The sequence below is a fragment of the Anolis carolinensis genome, chromosome 5 (assembly GCF_035594765.1).
Source record: "Anolis carolinensis isolate JA03-04 chromosome 5, rAnoCar3.1.pri, whole genome shotgun sequence".
Taxonomy (NCBI): domain Eukaryota; kingdom Metazoa; phylum Chordata; class Lepidosauria; order Squamata; family Dactyloidae; genus Anolis; species Anolis carolinensis.
In genome coordinates, this window is record NC_085845.1 from 2532460 (window position 1) to 2551675 (window position 19216).

General features: G+C 42.5%; 1 protein-coding gene across 2 annotated transcripts in view; it reads right to left on the reverse strand.

The window, feature by feature from the left end:
* exoc6b (exocyst complex component 6B) overlaps positions 1–19216 on the reverse strand; it is a 268475-nt gene that overhangs the window by 164388 nt on the left and 84871 nt on the right. The gene's annotated exons all lie outside the window — the stretch shown is intronic.

Below are 19216 nucleotides of genomic sequence, written 5' to 3' on the forward strand. Positions count from 1 at the left end.
TTCCACTGTTGAACAGCTCTTGCTGTCAGCACGTTCTTCCTTATGTTTAGGGGAAATTGCTTTCTCAAGAGCTTGAATTCATTGCTCCATGTCCTAGTCTCTAGGGCAGCAGAAGGCAAGCCTTGCCCATTCCTCCTCAATGGGACATCCTTTCCATTATTGAAGCATGGCTCCTATGTTCGCTTTTCTCAGTCTTCTCTTCTCCAAGGTAAACATCCCCTGTTGCTCCCTAAGCTGCTCCTCTGAGGAATTAATGGCTTCTTTACCTTGGACCATTTAGGTGGCCATTCTCTGAAACACTGTGTCCAGTTCTGGGCACCATGATTCCCGGAGACTGACAAGTAGGATATATCATGCTAAAATTAAGCAACTAACTGCGTGGTTTTAGCATCATAGCTCATGAACGTCTGCTCATTTTTGTATGGCCTTTGTTCTTTTTATTTCTTATTATTATTACATTATATAACAAAATTTGATTTTTTTTTCTGTTCCTGGTTTGAAAGTATTATTTCTGGTGTAATTGTGCGGTACTTATCATGAAAGTGGTTGTTCTACTCCAGAAACTTCCTTTTTGTGGCTGCCACAATCTAGATTAGATTGGTTGAGACTCTATGAGATATTCATTGAAAAACTATAGCAAAATGTGCTGGAGAATGTCCCCTCCGAAAAGACAAAGTTTTTGCAGTTTAATAGACTTTCCCCATGTTTTTATGATAGAAACAATTAGGAAATGACATTAATAACCAAGGAACAAAAACCCTGTTACAGAGTGTTGCTGTTGTTGTTGTTGTTATTGTTGTTGTTGTTAGCCTTTATAAACACAACATCACAGTGTTCCTCCGACTTTGGATTGATGGCTTTGCGGTGCTGAGCACAAGCCAATTCCACATCTATGGCTTTCTATGCGCCAAATTCTCCCTCCCACCCCACCACCCCCCATAGGTGGCTTTGGAGCCGCTAATTGGCCCTTTCCTGATGGGCGGGAGATAAAGCAGAGCAATGGGCCTGGAAGAGATTTATTGGGGCTGAAGACTCCCTGGATCTGCCCCTCCTCTCGGCCAGACGTGGCTTGGATGCCTGACTGAGAGTTTTCTCCCGCAATTGCTTTATAGGCCCCTCTAATGGATGGAGACACTGAACTTGGAGGGGGAGGGACCCTTTCCCAATCTCATCTTGGACGGGAAGACATCCATGAACTCCTTTTGGAAGTCGCACATTGCAGAAAGCAGGCAGAGCATGGAGGTGGAGGAGGAGAAGCAGGAGGAGGGAGCTAATGCGAAGCGACAGTGCGCTTGGGCCGCTGCCAGAGACGCATTTGAAAGTTATAAAACCCCTCGGAGATCAGATAAAGGGGGGAAAAGGGGGGTGTTATTACTGCAAGGTGTAAAGGCAACACACTGACACGGCTTCTGGTCTGGGGTTGCTCTGATGAACGCCAGCCGCACAGAAAGGCTTATCCCAGTCGAGGGCCCAGTACATCAATCAGGGCAATTTGTATCAGACCAGCGGCTGGAACATCATCATCATCATCCCTTGTTTATTGGCTTCTCTTACTCCCAAAGCAACCCCCCCCAACCCAAAAATAATTCAATCCATAAAACAATCTCCTTCCAATTACAAAATTAAAGAAACCCGGCCTAAAAGCTCCATCGGGCCCACCACAGCCATTCAAATACGGCAGATTTAAAATGAGAAACAGCAACGGTTTCAACCCATAAATATGCTGGCACTGCGCCTTCCTTCAAAGGGAGCCTCTTTGTTTTGACTCGGGTTTGTGCCTTTCTCCCAGAATTGGGCGCAAGGCGGCTTTCGGCCCAGGATTAAAGCAAGAGGGAGGGCCTGAGCCCCCTTCGAAGGGTTCGTTTCAAATGGAGTTCAATGTAGCTTTCTCGGGAAAGAGGTCAAGATTGGTCCCAAGCTATCACTAAAATGTCTCATATCACTAAAATGTGTCTCCTTATGGAGAGAAAGAGCAGAGTATAAATAAACATAATAATAATAATAATAATAATAATAATAATAATAATAATAATAATAATAATACAAAAAACCAGTACAAAAAAATAAGACAAAAAACCAGTACAAGAAGACTGCACTACAAACTAGAGCTGACCGCTGACACAACTAAACATTGCATGGAAAGTTCCTTGACAAAATTGAAGGAAAAGCTGATAAGGAGAAAACCTGGCTCTGGCTCACGAATGGGACCCTGAAGAAGGAGACAGAAGGCCTGATCCTTGCAGCCCAGGAGCAAGACATCAGGACAAAGGCAATTAATAATAATAATAATAATAATAATAATAATAATAATAATAATAATAATAGAAGACCTGGCTCTGGCTCACGAATGGGACCCTGAAGAAGGAGACAGAAGGCCTGATCCTTGCAGCCCAGGAGCAAGCCATCAGAACAAAGGCAATTAATAATAATAATAATAATAATAATAATAATAATAATAATAATAATAGAAGACCTGGCTCTGGCTCACGAATGGGACCCTGAAGAAGGAGACAGAAGGCCTGATCCTTGCAGCCCAGGAGCAAGCCATCAGGACAAAGGCAATTAATAATAATAATAATAATAATAATAATAATAATAATAATAATAGAAGACCTGGCTCTGGCTCACGAATGGGACCCTGAAGAAGGAGACAGAAGGCCTGATCCTTGCAGCCCAGGAGCAAGCCATCAGAACAAAGGCAATTAATAATAATAATAAATAATAATAATAGAAGACCTGGCTCTGGCTCACGAATGGGACCCTAAAGAAGGAGACAGAAGGCCTGATTCTTGCAGCCCAGGAGCAAGCCATCAGGACAAAGGCAATTCAGGCCAAGATCGAAACATCAGCTGATGGTCCAAAATGCAGACTGTGCAAGGAAGCTGACAAAACCATAGATCATATCCTCAGCTGCTGTAAGAAAATCGCACAGACAGACTACAAACAGAGGCACAACTATGTGGTACAAATATGTGAGGGGAAGTCATAGGGAGGAGGGAGCAAGCTTGTTTTCTGCTGCCCTGCAGACTAGGACGCGGAACAATGGTTTCAAACGACAGGAAAGGAGATTCCACCTGAACATCAGGAAGAACTTCCTCACTGTGAGAAGGGCTGTTCAGCAGTGGAACTCTCTCCCCCGGACTGTGGTGGAGGCTCCTTCTTTGGAGGCTTTTAAACAGAGGCTGGATGGCCATCTGTCGGGGGTGCTTTGAATGCGATTTCCTGCTTCTAGGCAGGAGGTTGGACTGGATGGCCCATGAGGTCTCTTCCAACTCTACGTTTCTATGATTCTATGATTATGCCTCAAGTACCACCTCCCAGCAGCAAAGAACTGGTGGGATCACAAACCTGCAAAAGTATTGGAAAATGAGCACGCAAAGATACTGTGGGACTTCCGAATCCAGACTGACAAAGTTCTGGAACACAACACACCAGACATCACAGTTATGGAAAAGAAAAAGGTTTGGATCATTGATGTCGCCATCCCAGGTGACAGTCGCATTGACGAAAAACAACCGGAAAAACTCAGCCACTATCAGGACCTCAAGATAGAACTTCAAAGACTCTGGCAGAAACCAGTGCAGGTGGTCCCGGTGGTGATGGGCACACTGGGTGCCGTGCCAAAAGATCTCAGCCGGCATTTGGAAACAATAGACATTGACAAAATTACAATCTGCCAACTGCAAAAGGCCACCCTACTGGGATCTGCACGCATCATCCGAAAATACGTCACATAGTCTTAGACACTTCGGAAGTGTTTGACTTGTGATTTTGTGAAACGAAATCTATCTTGTTTGCTATGTCAGACTATGTTGTTGTGTCAATAATAATAATAATAATAATAATAATAATAACAAAGTGTTTGACTTGTGATTTTGTGAAACGAAATCCAGCATATCTATCTTGTTTGCTGTGCCATACAACGTCGTTGTGTTGATAATAATAATGCTGCAGCATCATCTAATCCTAGAGTTGGAAGAGACTGTTGTGGTTTGCTCTTCTGATTCTGAGGAAGAAGCAGGACAGGTGGTTGAAGAGGCAGCTCTTGGGGATTTAGGGTTACCTGGTGAGGAAGAAGATGAGGAAGGAGAGATAACAGATATGGCAGAGATCCCTACTTTTTTGGAGCGATGAAGGGAGAAAAAAGGCAGGAGAAGGTCAGCTAGGCTAGCAGAGAAAACGCTGAGCAATCAGACCTCACCCTAGAGTCAGTTGTGCTGGAAAACTCAGGGCTATTAATTAGCAGCAAGGTTAGAGGCCAGGACTGGCTGCAATTGTCTTAATTTCAAGAAAGTGTCTGTTACCAGCATCGTGTCTAGCGTGGAATCTCTGAAACCTCCTGTTGTTTGCAACTCGTAAGCTTGTATATCAAAGACTTTATTTGATGTCTGCTGTGAAGACTTTTGTTTTGTGTTTGCTTGAAGATTAACATCGTGATAGTACTTTCTGTTTTCTAAATTGCATTATCTTTATTGTGGCTGAAGTAAAGCTCTTTCAAAGGAGCCCCTGGTGGCGCAGTGTGTTAAAGCGCTGAGCTGCTGAACTTGCAGACCGAAAGGTTGCAGGTTCGAATACGGGGAACAGAGTGAGCGCCCACTGTTAGCCCCAGCTTCGGCCAACCTAGCAATTTGAAAACATGCAAATGTGAGTAGATCAATAGGTACTGCTCTGGCGGGAAGGTAACGGCGCTCCATGCAGTCATGCCAGTGGCCACACAACCTTGGAGGTGTCTACGGACAACGCCGGCTCTTCAGCTTAGAAATGGAGATGAGCACCAAACCCCAGAGTCAGACACGACTGGACTTAACGTCAGGGGAAACCTTTACCTTTACCTAAAGCTCTTTCTATTTGCTTTCACTTGTGTCTAAAGCTGTTTCTGGTGTAGAATTGGACAGTGTGATTCCAGGTGTGGTCTGACCAAGGCAGAATAGAGGGGTAGCATGACTTCCCTGGATCTAGACTCTAGACTCCTATTGATGCAGGTTCTAGATGTTGTCCATCTTGGTTTCTTCCTCGGGATAATGGAAATGTGGATGGGCACAAAAGGAGAAGGAGGAGAAAGGCATCAAGGGTTCCAATGCCTGGGACTTTGTCTGAGAGCAAACCGTATGGATAATCTGGGAGGCATTACAGCCCTGATTTTTCCAAAATGCTCTGGACAGAGTTCCTCCTGACAGGCTCCAGAGTAAAATGGAGCATTGTCATCCTCCATAAACCAAATGTATGATTTCCAAGGTGGCCCAGGACATTAAGGTGCTCCGCAAAAAGAGCACCGTTTGCTCGGAGAAATGGATGCTGAAAGAACAGGATTTGGAGAAAGTTTCTATACATTGGTGTTGGGGTAATCTCTGAGCGCTTAGACTCAATTTAACCCTCTCTGGGGGAGATTCCACCAAAGTGTAGCAGAGTAGCAAAAGTAAACTTTCAAATGCAGCAGTTACTTACATGTGTGAGCAAAGAGAAGCCTTTGTCTATTTAGGATGGCAATGGAGTGCAGAGTCTCAGTAAAAGTTCAAAAAAGCATTTATTCAGGTAAAAAGAATTCCATTATAGATAGAAAGGTTTAGGAGCTATCTAGTCTACTCTAGACTAGTTTCTAAGGCAAAATAAGAAAGGAAAAATAACGAACATCTATATACTGTAGTTACATCTTGCCTGGAGGGACAGCAAGATGCTGCTTGTTAGCTTGAAGAACAAAGGGAGAAGAGAGAACCAGAATGGTTCCAACCTCATGGTCCAGTTTATTGGGGCAATAAAAGACATTCTGACCAATGAGAAGTTAGTGTCCCTGTAGATTCACATTTCTACTAACTTCAAAGTAAGGGATGTGACGTAAACAGGATAGAGTGAAACACAGTAAAGCCTGTCTAGGCATGCTTTGGAAACAGGGAAAGGATTCCCTCAATCTAATTCTATCATCTATCTGACTACATTTAGACTTGAGTAGTCCAGGGTGATTCCCAACAGTTGGAACGATGAAATAAAACAGAAAAGCTACGAACTAACATAGTTTTAAAGACTTTATGGTCTTAGCCTAGGCATGGGCAAACTTTGGCCTACCCTCCAGGTGTTTTGAACTTCAACTCCCACAATTCCTAACAGCCGGTAGGCTGGTAGGGATGATGGGAGTTGAAATCCAAAACACCTGGAGGGAGGGCCAAAGTTTGCCCATGCCTACACCTTAGCCAGTCTTGTCCTTCAATGCCTTAGGAAGGTCCCTTGCGACCCCAAAGGAAGTTTGCCCCATTTAGAATGGCTAGCGCTCCCACCGACCACCTTGGACTCACATTGCCTTGTATTTTGTGCAAGCGCAAAATGAAAAACATTGCCAGCCGTGTCGGAAAGAAAACGGATTCTCACTGCACCGCGTCTGCTTGGTTTCTCGCTATTTGAAGTAAAAGCAAAGAAAGACTAAACTTGCCGCTGAGTCTTTGAGCTCCGTCGGAAACTAGAAATCTGGTGAATTATTATGCAGAGAACATCTTATTCACGGATCTACTTTTAATACCCAGCAGTGAAATGTTCTTGGGGTTTTAAAAAAAAAAATCCCCCTCTCTGTGCCACAGGGAACCCTTGGGCAAAAACCTCATTTTGGTTTTGCAACGGGAAGAAAGCACAGGCGTCTGTCCAAAAATGGTTTGGTAGGATGCTCACAGACGACAGATCTGGGAAACAATGTTTTAAAAGCCCTCCACGTTCCCCATCCAGGGAAAGGGATGGCCTTGGTTCATCTGTTGAAAGCTGTCCTGATCTAGATGATCAATCAACGAGAATGGAAACATGGGAGAGCACTGCTGCATGCGAGAACTGCAGCAAAGATCATTTATTCTCAGAGATGGAAGGAAACAGTCATTCCAATGCAAGATGTTCTATCGTTATTGCATTTGAGTCTATTAGTGTATTTTAGAAATGTGTTTTAATATATGCATTTTATTATATGTATTTATGGTGATGTGTTTTAACTGGGTTTTGTCCCCACCTCAAGTTGTTGTTGTTGTTGTTGTTGTTGTTGTTGTTGTGAACTAACGGAAATGGCCAAACTGACTATGCTGATCAAGGAGAAATCTTTGAGCAACTTCAAGAAAGACTGGGACTTATATATCTTTCTTTTTTTACTGCAAAGATGGGGACAAACATCAACGGTTAGATTTATGATATAGCAGAGCATTATTAAAAGCAGAAGTGTGGACATACAGTGTTATCCAAAGGGAGGAGGAAAATAAGAAGTAGAAGTCAACAGACCACGAGTGTGGGGTTCATAGATAAGTCCTAGTCCTTGAATGGGTTTATTAGTGTGAGCTAGTTTTATGTTAGGAGGCTTAGTTTTAGATATAGTTGTGTTTGTCATTGTAGTTTAGTTTTAAACATTTTTCTGAAATTGTTTGTTTTCTTTATTTTTTTCTTCTTCTCTATTTCTGAATAAAGTTTTTTAAACCCTTCCTTATAAAATGTTCCTTGACTACCCAACAAGCTTCCAAGAAACAATCAGGGCCAGCATACACCTTCCAGCAAAGGATTTCCCCCAGGCTGGAAGCAGCCAGGCTTTGAAGCTGAAAGGCTATTCAATGCTAGTCAAGGTGGTCAATTGCAACATCCACACATGCCTCCAACAGACAAGAGTTCTCCCACCCTGGACCTTCCACAGATATATAAACCCCACTTGCCTTGTTTCCAACAGACTGCACAACCTCTGAGGATGCCTGCTATAGATGTGGGCGAAACGTCAGAAGAGAATGCTTCTGGAACATGGCAAGACAGCCCAGAAAACTAATAGCTACCCAGTGATTCTGGCCATGAAAGCCTTCGACAACACAGGCATCCAAGAATTTCCTTCCTTCTTTTACAAAACAGACAGCAAAGAATAAGGTCCTTATGATTCTATCAGAATACATTTTCAAAAAATTTGCTGATTTGATTTCTATCCTGCTGCCTTTCCCCCCATAATAGGATCCAAGGTGCCTTTGCAGGAAACTTTTACAGCAAAATGTGATAAAGACGATGTGTACAGCAAACATCTTTTTAAAATGCAAATGACCTCTATATTAAAATATTGAAAGTACATCAAAACACTGTGCAAACCAGGGATTGAGCAAATGATCGTTAGATATTTAGCCTCTATCAACCCTTAAATAGTAAAGTGCACCGATTTTAGAAACTTAACTGCAAAATGAACGGAGCCAAAGTTCTGATGGCTGGACGATTTCCTGCCAAGAGAAAACAAGGTAAGAAGAGCCACCCTCGGCTCTTTACCCTCCGTGGCCACAAATTTTATGTTTGAGTTGGAGTGGCAGGACCAATAAAGACTGTGCCGGCGCTGTCCTGCCTGCCATGTCATTTATGTCGGTAGAAAGCTGCCTCCCCCCATAAAGGCTAACGTTTTTATCCCAAGTCCTCGATATGTGCCAAGAAACTGCATCAGGCAATCTTCAACTCAAGGAGGGATGCCGTGGGGCTATTCGGTTTCAAAGCTGTACTTTAAGATGCTCAATGTCAATCCATGCCAGAGTTTGAGAAGCAAGTAGCCTCGGTCCCTCTTTCGGTGTCCTGTTCTGCCATCCACTGCCTTCCAGAGGAAGTACATGCAATTTCATGTTTCCACAGGACTCCAAGTCTGGCAGACACTAGTTGTCATCAAGAGCAAGCAAGGCCTCATTTGCAAAGGCAATATCATCAGGAAATCATTCCATCAGGGAAGCACTTGGTAGACTGATACCCCCAAAATGCAAAGTTGCACATATTAACTAAAAAGAAAAATTGAATAAAACATGGTCTAGTATGAAAACAGATTTATAGTCAAAGCACAATTTAAAACCCAATTTCTAAAAATCACTAACGATAATAGAATGCTCAGTTGCCTCTTGCTTATCAGTGCGCAGGGTTGCTGTGAGTTTGTTCCCTGAGCATTTTTTCCTGACATTTCATCCACATCTATGGCAGGCATTCTCAGAGCCTGCGTAGTTTCCAACACACCTCCAAACCTCTGAGGATGCCTGCAAAATGTCAGGAGATAATGCTTCTGGAACATGGCCATAAAACCAGGAAAATTCACAGCAACCCAGTAATTCCAGCCAAAGCCTTGGATAATCTGTGTACAGATTATTACCCTTTATTCTGAAATCCAAACTACATCAAAATCAAAAGTTGTCTGCATGGGTGGCTGAAATTGTTACACCGATGTTTTCCAGTGGTTTGCTGAGTGAATCAAACTTTTTTTTCATGCACGAAAGCACTTGAAATGTTGGGTGTAAAATTACTTTCAGGCTGTGTTTAGACTTGGTTCCCATCTCCAAGATACTAAATTATGCATATTGTAGATATCTCAAAAGTCCAGAAACATCCAAAATCCAAAACATTTCTGATCCCAAACCTTTCGGATATGGGAAACCCAACTATTTGGAAATACTATTTAAAATACAGCGGGCTAAACGGATAGCTGCAGAATATCCTGCTAATTGAAAGGTTGGCAGTTCAAGCTAGGGTTGGGGTGAGCACCCACCGTCAGCCCCAGCTCCCTGCCCACCTAGGAGATCAAAAACAGAATTGTGAGTAGATAAATAGGTTCTGCTTTAAGCGGGGAGGTAATAAAAGGCGCCCATAAGGACATACGAGCTATTTGATCGGAAGGATGTCTAAGGACAACAAAGCTCCTCAGCATGGAAGATGGAGCGACAGCACCCCCCAGTGGCTGGAGTCCAAGATGCCGGAAATAATATGGGAAATACCTTTACCTCTGTTTATATATTGTCTGTCCTTGTTAACTGTATAATGGCATTGAATGTTTGCCGCATATGTGTTCTGTAATCTGCCCTAAGTCCCCTCGGGAAGATAGAGTGGAATATAAATAAAGTATATTATTATTATTATTATTATTATTATTATTATTATTATTATTATTATTATATTTTAAATAGAGCACCTCAATGATTGCCAAAGGGCTGCTTCTGCCTATACCTGCTCTGTGTCCCATCAGAGATGACTTTGCTGCAGGAGCAGGGCCTTCTTTGTTGTGGCTCCCAATTTGGGACATTTCACCCTTGAGAGACCCAAATGGCACAAAAGCTGGCTTTACTCTAGTAACACAGCCCTTTATCAAACCCTTTAGCTCCTCCTAACTGGTTTCCGCTGAATCTGAATGCATGCATCGATTGCTTTAAAGTACGTTTAATTTTTAAACTGTTTGGTTTATATTTTCAAAGCCTAATATGCTTTTTAGCCTGTCTTTTAAAAAAAGAAATAGTGATTTAAATTATTGTTTTAACTTATTTTAAGATCCACTGCCTGGAAATATTTCTGAAACAAGCAAGAAGGATGGGGTTTGTCGACACCTCCGGGAAGATTGATCTCCAAGGCGTCAGGTGGGTGGCATGTGTTCCCACTTCTGAGCCAGTCGGGGCCTTTCTTGTTACTTCAAAGAAAGAGACGTTTTAGCCCCGAATCTCAGTACGCGAAAGATCGGGTAGCCCTTTGATGCTCGCTGGCAAAATGAAATTGGGAGCATAAGTTCTCCAAGACCTAAGGAAACTCAGTCCATGAAAGCCTAAGCGGCCACTTCTTTCTTTGTTGGCCTCAAAGACCAGTTTGAGAGAGATCAAAACCAACATGGAAACTCAGGAAAAGGCCACCCTACAAGTCTCCAGATCCTGCTGGGTCAGTTTCAACTACAGCGGACCCATTTAGTCCACTCTTGACTGTAGTGCCAACTGATAGGTAAATCCAACAACCTCAGTGGCCATACTCTGGGTGGGAGTAATCACAGCATTCATCCCATATTATTCGAAACGCCTCTGCTGTTCTTCCTTTCTTTCTACAAATGATGGGAAATTGGAGTGGAACAGGCTTGTGTTGGGAGTCCTGAAAAACCACTCTTTTGGGCATGCCTTATAGACTCATGGGATCAGAAGGGAACCCAGGACCATCCAGTCCAATCCCTTCTACCAGGCAAGAAGAAGAAACAACCCAAGCCCTCCCAGCAGATGGCCATTTCTTTCAAATCATAAGAATAAGTGAACTTTAATTTTTGGTTCCATTTTTTCCCCATTCTTCCAATGTAATTGTATGTCCAATATTTGCCAACTTGATCAGGCAGTCTTTAACTTGTTCTGTTTCTGTTGACCATTCTAGTAATACACACCCACGCACCCCCACACACATATATATGTATGTTATTAACTTCTTATATTTCATCATTATTTTATCCCAGAAAATATCCTTCTCCAAAAATCCTATTATCTTGTCTTTGTTACAATATTCTCTTATTTGTCTGTATTGAAACCAAGAGATATTCTCATCTATTTGGTTAATTTCGTCTTGTGTTTTTAATGTGGTATTTCCCTCCAGCAAATTTGATAAGCATACCCTCTGTGCCATTGCCTTTGGCATAGCATTTGGTGAAGCATTCGTTTTGTACTTCCGAGTGGCATGGATCCCACATGCAAAGGGGAAGGGGAGACGCAGACCTTGTTGTCCTGCCCGCAATGCATCACATCCTGCAGTTCAGACTCGAAGCAGCGCAGGATCTTGCCAAAGGCTTGTTCCAATCCCTCCAAAGACAATCCCTTCCACAAACCCCTTTCCATCACGTGGCGGCTGCTTTTCTACCTTGAGCTCAAAAAAAGAGAAAACCATTCCCCGCAATATTCTCCAAAGGCCCCCCATTAAAACCCTCTCTGCCTTGTTCTTCCACATTTCCATCTGCTCCATAAGGAAAAGAAGGAATTAAACACCCGGCCGCCTTGGCTGGGACGGCGGCATTCCTTCCCCGGCCGGTCTCCAGGTGCCCAGGCCACGGCCACGGCTCTGTCAACCGGCGGCTCCCAGGTGCTAACTGGCATGTAAAGAGTGCCGAGCTGGTAATTGCACATAAAAGGCCAAAGCAAACATCTCCTTCAGAAATTGCCGGGCGAAATTGAACCTCGCTACTTCTGTCTAGTAAAACGTTTTTATATCCCGCTTACATGTGGCTCCCAGCTATAAAACGCGATTGGAAGAGCAGCGCCACGGACGGCATTTCATCAAGCGCCGCTTTCGGCAGACGCCTTCGCCTGGTTCCCATTACTCCCCCCAGCCCTCTCTCTTTTTTCCCTCCTTCGTTTTTGAGCTTTACTGGCTAATTTTATGGAAACAAATAAAAGCGGCCCCCTAAATTATAGATGTAATAATGACAAAAACATCATTCGGAAAGCACCACAAAAATAGTCAAGCCCCTCCAGTTTTCCAATCGAGATTTATGAGCCGCCCGCCTCGCTCTTCGGCTCCCTCCCAATGCAGCCCAAGGGCACATGGTGTCCAGGTGCGGGTCCCAAAAAGGCAGGTGCCAAGCTCAATTGTGCCAGGAAGCCAAGGTGGCCAGAGGGCAGGGCAGACACCTACTCAAGGATGGGCCAGCGGAAGGAGAAAGGCAGCCGCTGGACCTTCAAGGTTTATGGAGACCCTAAGGCAGGCATGGGCAAATTTATTTTATTTATTATTTATTTCCAACATTTATATCCCGCCCTTCTCACCCGAAGGGACTCAGGGCGGCATACAAAATTGGCAACAATTCGATGCCTACACATAATTAAAACAGCAATGAAAATCCAATAAAACAATTAAAACAATATAAAAATATAAAACATATGATTAAAATCCATTCCTCCAAAATCCTCATGCTGTATCCTCAAATGTTCCTCAAATGTTCCTCAAATCCTCAAAATCCTCAAATGTTGCCCCTCCAGGTCTTTCAGACTTTAACTCCCACAATTCCGGTAGTTGAAGTCCGAAACATTTGGAGGGCCAACGTTTGTCCATGCCTGCCTGAACGCAACCTCTTCACAGGGTTTTCTTGGCAAGGTTTGCTCAGAGGATGAAAGAAGATGATTTGCCCACAGTTGCCCAGTGGGCTTCGTGGGTGAAGCAGGGATATGAATCCCGGTCTCATAGAGCCCAACATCCAAACCGCTTCGCCATGCGGGCTTCTTGAACATTCACAGAGAGGTGACTGGCCCAAGATCACCAAAGGACTTTTCGGTCAACGATGAGAGACCTCAACCCCAGTCTCTCAAGTCTTAGACCAAAGTTCAAACCACTACACTATTTATACATCATCATCATCGTCATCATCATTATTATTGTAATTACTGACACAAAGACAGAGTATGACACAGCAAACGAGATCTATATGCTGGATTTCGTATCACAAAATCACAAGTCGAACACTTCCTAAGCATTTAGGACTGTGTGATATATTTTCGGATGGTGCACGCAGATCCCAGTAAAGTGGCCTTTAATAATTATTATCATTATTATTAGGAAACTATGTAACAAAATTGGGGGGGGGGGGGAATCTGTTCCTGGTTTGAAAGTGTTATTTCCTGTTTCATTGTGCGGTTCTTACTTTGAAAGTAATTGTTCTACTTGAGAAACTTCGTTTTGGTGGCTGCCACAAACTAGGTTGAATTGTTGAGACCCGATGACATATTCACTGGGAAAACTATAACAAAATGTGCTATAGCAGGATGTCCTTTCCACCAAAACAAAATTTTTGCAGTTTAATACACCTTTTCAATGTTTTTATGACAGAACCAGTTAGGGAATGACATTTACAACCCAGGAACAAAAATTGTGTTACATAGAGTTATGATAATTATTGTTTATCTTTTTCTCTCTGCAAAGAGACTCAAAACATCTACATTACTCTGGAAATGTTTTTCAACCTATATTGGGAGTCCTAAAGGACATCCTGGATGCTGGGATGTGAAAATGTACGTCTTTAGAAGTGTGAGAAGGAATGTGTCCAAAACACCTGGCGGGACAAAGTTTGCCCATGCCTGTTCTAGAGAAAGAACCACACTATAGGCTCACTGCCATCTCGTATCCTCTCAACAGTCCTTAAGCCAAACATGTCCAAAGTCCAATTGTGGCCCATTTTCAAATTTCCACCGGCCTGCAGCCTTTGTCATATAAGCAACAATATGTGGCCCGCCAGCAATGTTGACCACAAGATAAAATGCACGCATACAAAAAAGATTTTATATTTTACCAGAAGATGATCAAAACCACTGTGCTGAGTCTTTTTAATCCATGTATAATTTGCGCTTTTGTTTTTCAATCGACAATCAAACCAGATATCATAAACCTGACAAATTAAATATTAAAACAAAATTCAGTCCGGCAACCCCTTTTTTCCATTTTATATTTTTGATCTGAGCCTAAAATTTAAATAATGAAAAAAAAGAGCCTTTTCGTTTTTGAGATCCAATTCAAAATCAAATAACATTTTTTAATAAATTGATGGTTAATTGAAAAATAAAAGAACGAGTGGCACATGGATTCATATGGCCCTCAATGTCTTGTACTTCTGAATAAGATAACTGTGTTATTTTCCTGATCACATATTTTGAATTTAGAAAAAGGTGAGCACTGAATAGTGAATAATATGTAATGCTTCAAATGAACCTAGATATGTTTAATCTTCCAGACAGACTTTTCTTCATTTCAAGTGGTCTTCAAATATGAAAGGCAGAGGGATTTTTGTAAAAACTTGTTTAGATTTGTGTTGTGTGTGAAGAAATGAAAATTGGCAACATTTCTTAAAATAGTTCATTTGGATTGTTGATGGTAGAAAGAATGTCAAACTGAATGGTCGGCCCCCATTTTCACCTCACCAAATCTGGCCCTCTTTGCAAAAAAGTCTGGCCTTAAGGGAGTGACCTCAGCAAAAGAAGTGCAATGCAAAAAAAGAAAGGCACATTTCCAAAAAAAATGCAGCACTAAAACTGCTAAAGCAAGCAATAGCTAAGTTATTTAAACTCATCACAAAGCGAAAAGAGGTATTGGAAACTACAGGGCAACCAAATAAATTCCTTGCATTTGGTTTCAGTGAATGAATTTGCAGCAGTTGCATGGAACCCCTCTGAAATTTCAGGAAGAACTTTCAGGAATAGTCATAACAAGGGCAGCAGGTTCTCCGACTCACCAATGGCCAGATCCCTGGGTCTGGATGACGGCACCCACCCAAGACGCCTTAAAGACCGGCAATTTCACGCTGCGAGACCTTTTAACACAAAATACGCAACACGACCCTACGATATGGGTGCCTGCCAGGAGACTGGAAGGGGGCCAAGAGGGATCAGGAGACGGCGGGCCGTTGAGCCTCCCTCCCTCCCTCCCGCCTGCGCCAGACTCCTGTTCCAGATTAATGGTGGAAAAGTTTAGTTAAGAAGAACGTTATCAAGTGGAAAGGAGGACACGGGTCCTCTGCAAAGGGCAGTCCTCTCTCTTTCAGCTTTTCGAATCTTTGAGTGTGCCAACTGGAGTTTGAGTTGGAGGGTGCCAGGAGACCTGAAAATGGCTAAATCTAACCCAGAAATCCCATGGTTCCTACCCTTGGATTAGAGCAACGGACCCTTATGAAGCTATCCAGAACAGTGATATTATCCGCAGAAATTTTCCAATGTCATATTTTTCTGTGGGCAATTTTTCCAACCCCCCATGTTTAACCACATACATATCCACAATTGTCTGGGCTGTTCTACTTCAATCCATTACAGTAGGTGAACTAAATACAAGGGGTGAACATCTCGTTATTCTTCTAGAGATTAACACTAACAAATTATAGTGTTTACGGCAATACACAGACAAGTATACATTGTTAGACCTGCTTCGATTTTGCAAATCCCTTATCTATCAGTCATAACTAGTGAAAATAAAAGTTTTCTGCCCACCCACTTTACATTCTTCAGATAGTCCAATGAGCTTTACTGAATCAGAAGTTTCTCAGCTTGAAATGGAGCTTGCAAGTGAAGCTGAAGATACTGCAGTTATACCACAAAAGGAAGTTAAACTGTTGATGAAACGCACATAAGATCCAACATAAAATGATTAAAGTCATGAGACAACAAAACTCATCAGAAGAGAAAAGAATGCCGAGTACAGTTGAAGGCAATAGGGAATGAGAGAAAAAGCTCACGAGAAGTTCCTCCATCAAAAAGGCCTCCATTGCTACCCTGGCTTTGCAGGACCTGGATTTGACACAGGATGATGGGCTTTGCAAGGTCTCTCTTTCATGCTACATTCACGGCAGAGCTGAAGGCCATTAACCACAACAACGATGCTTCTCTTTCCATGGTTAAAAGTATTTCAATAACACTATTTCCACAAAAGGCTTTGAATTTATTTAAACCAAACATATTAAATCAGATAACCTTAGTTAAGAGCAGTGGAAAACTTCCCCGTTCTTTTTCCAGAAAACCCACATGGCAGATCAAAGGCAACTGGATTTGCATCGCTCCTGGGCTCAGGCAGTGGAGGTCCCTGAACATCGGGGCTTGGGAACAGCCGTGGGATTCCTTTGCTGCGGGAGGCCCACTTTGGCAACTAGGGCAGCAGAACAATGGATGGGAGAGGGTTGTTGTATGTTTTCCGGGCTGTATAGCCATGTTCTAGAAGTATTCTCTCCTGATGTTTCGCCCACATCTATGGCAGGCATCCTCAGAGGTTGTGAGGCATGTAGCCCGGAAAACATACAACAACCCTGTGATCCCGGCCATGAAAGCCTTCGACAACACAATGGACCTGAGAGCCCCACTTTTGGCCATGGCTCTTCGGACATCCATCATTCTCTCGGGGCACATACATTTCTAGATCTAAGTGTCTTAGTAGACTACAAGATGAACATAAGCCATCAGCTGAAGAAGCCAATGTGATTCGAGGCTGCATCAATACAAATATTGTTTCCTGATTGAGATGAAGTCCAAGTCCCACTCTTTTCTGCATTGGTCAGACCGTTTCTCCTGGAATAATAACCCAATGTCCAGTTCTGAGCAAAGCAAAGCAAGAAGGACGTGAACAAGAGGGAAATATGTTCTAAGAACCAAAAATGCAACCAAAAATGATCAAAGGTCTGGAAATCATGAATCCCTCTGAGGAGTGTCTGAGGGAGCTGGGGATGTCTAGTCTGGAGAAGAAAAGGTGAACAGAGGCCATGAGAGAAGGTTTAAATATTGGAAAGGAGGTCCCATTGAGGAGAGGGCATGCCTCTTTTCTGCGACTCAAGATGAGGACACAGTGGAGCAACAGATTCACATTGCAGGAAAAGAGATATCATAGAATCACAGAATCACAGAATCCTAGAGTTGGAAGAGACCTCTTCCTCCCCATGATCTTCCTCCCAGATCTTTTTCGCACGTCCTGCTGTGGAGCCAGGCATTGTTCCCCATTCTGTCTCTTTGCATTTCCTTTTTTCTGCCTAAGTGGCGTCTCTTGCATTTGTCCCTCTTGAACTTTGTTTTGTTAGTTTTGGCCCATCATCTCTCCAATCTGTAAAGATCGTTCTGAATTCTGCTCCTGTCTTCTGCAGTATTGGCTCTCCCTCCCCATTTGGTCTCATCTGCAAACTTGATGATCATGCCTTCTAGCCCTTCATCTAAGAGCCATTGATCAAGATCCTGAGCAGAACCGGGCCCAGGACGGAACCCTGCTTCTGGCACTCCACTCCTCAGTTCTTTCCAGGATGAAGAGGAAGCCTTGGGGAGAATCACCCTTTGGGTTCGCTCTCTTAACCAATTACAGATCCACCTAACTGTGGTTTTGCCTAGCCCAAATTTGACTAGCTTGTTTGCCAGAAGGTCATGGGAGACCTTGTTGAAGACCTTATTGAATTCCTCTTTTTTTCCTTTTTTATTGTGGAATATATATATATATATACACACACATAGAGACATACAATCTTGATATTCCCCATTCTCACCCATGAACTTATCCTTAAGTAATATGAAGGTACAGAAATACTATTGAATATTTATACCTCTGTATGACCAAGCATGTAAACGTTTCCCTTGATTTCACCAGCTATTCTATTATCGCTCAAAATCCTATTAATCTTGAATCTTGAATTCCTCTTAAACATTAGGAAGAACTTCCTGACAGCTGAATGACTATGGAATTCACTGTTATATTATTATTATTATTATTATTATTATTATTATTATTGACACAACGACGTTGTATGACACAGCAAACAAGATAGATATGCTGGATTTCGTTTCACAAAATCACAAGTCGAACACTTCCCAAGTGTCTAGGACTGTGTGATGTATTTTCGGATGATGCGTGCAGATCCCAGTAAGGTGGCCTTTTGCAGTTGGCAGATCGTAATTTTGTCAATGTCTATTGTTTCCAAATGCCGGCTGAGATCTTTTGGCACGGCACCCAGTGTGCCCATCACCACTGGGACCACCTGCACTGGTTTCTGCCAGAGTCTTTGAAGTTCAATCTTGAGGTCCTGATAGCGGCTGAGTTTTTCCTGTTGTTTTTCATCTATGCGACTGTCACCTGGGATGGCAACATCAATGATCCAAACCTTGTTCTTTTCCACAACTGTGATGTCTGGTGTGTTGTGTTCCAGAACTTTGTCAGTCTGGATTCGGAAGTCCCACAGTATCTTTGCGTGTTCATTTTCCACAACCTTTGCAGGTTTGTGATCCCACCAGTTCTTAACTGCAGGGAGGTGATACTTGAGGCATAGGTTCCAATGAATCATTTGGGCCACATAGTGCCTCTGTTTGTAGTCTGTCTGTGCAGTATTATTATTATTATTATTATTATTATTATATTATGACACAGCAAACAAGATAGATATGCTGGATTTCATATCACAAAATCACAAGTCGAACACTTCCCAAGTCTCTAGGACTGTGTGATGTATTATTATTATTATTATTATTATTATTATTATTATTATTATTATTATTATTATTACAGTAGAGTCTCACTTATCCAACATTCTGGATTATCCAACGCATTTTTGTAGTCAATGTTTTCAATATAACGTGATATTTTGGTGCTAAATTCGTAAATAAAGTAATTACTATGTAGCATTACTGTGTATTGAACTACTTTTTCTGTCAAATTTGTTGTATAACATGATGTTTTGGTGCTTAATTTGTAAAATCATAATTTGATGTTTAATAAGCTTTTCCTTAATCTCTCCTTATTATCCAACATATTCGCGTATCCAACGTTCTGCCGGCCCGTTTACGTTGGATAAGCGAGACTCTACTGTATTATTATTCCCCGCCCCATCTTCCCAAGGGGACTCGGGGCGGCTTACATGGGGCCAAGCCAAGGCAACAAGCCATATAAAACTCAGCAATAAAAACAAATCATAAACAAATAAAATCATATATGCTACCTGGGAGTTTGTGGTGTTTCCTTTTAAACAGAGGCTGGGTGGCCATAA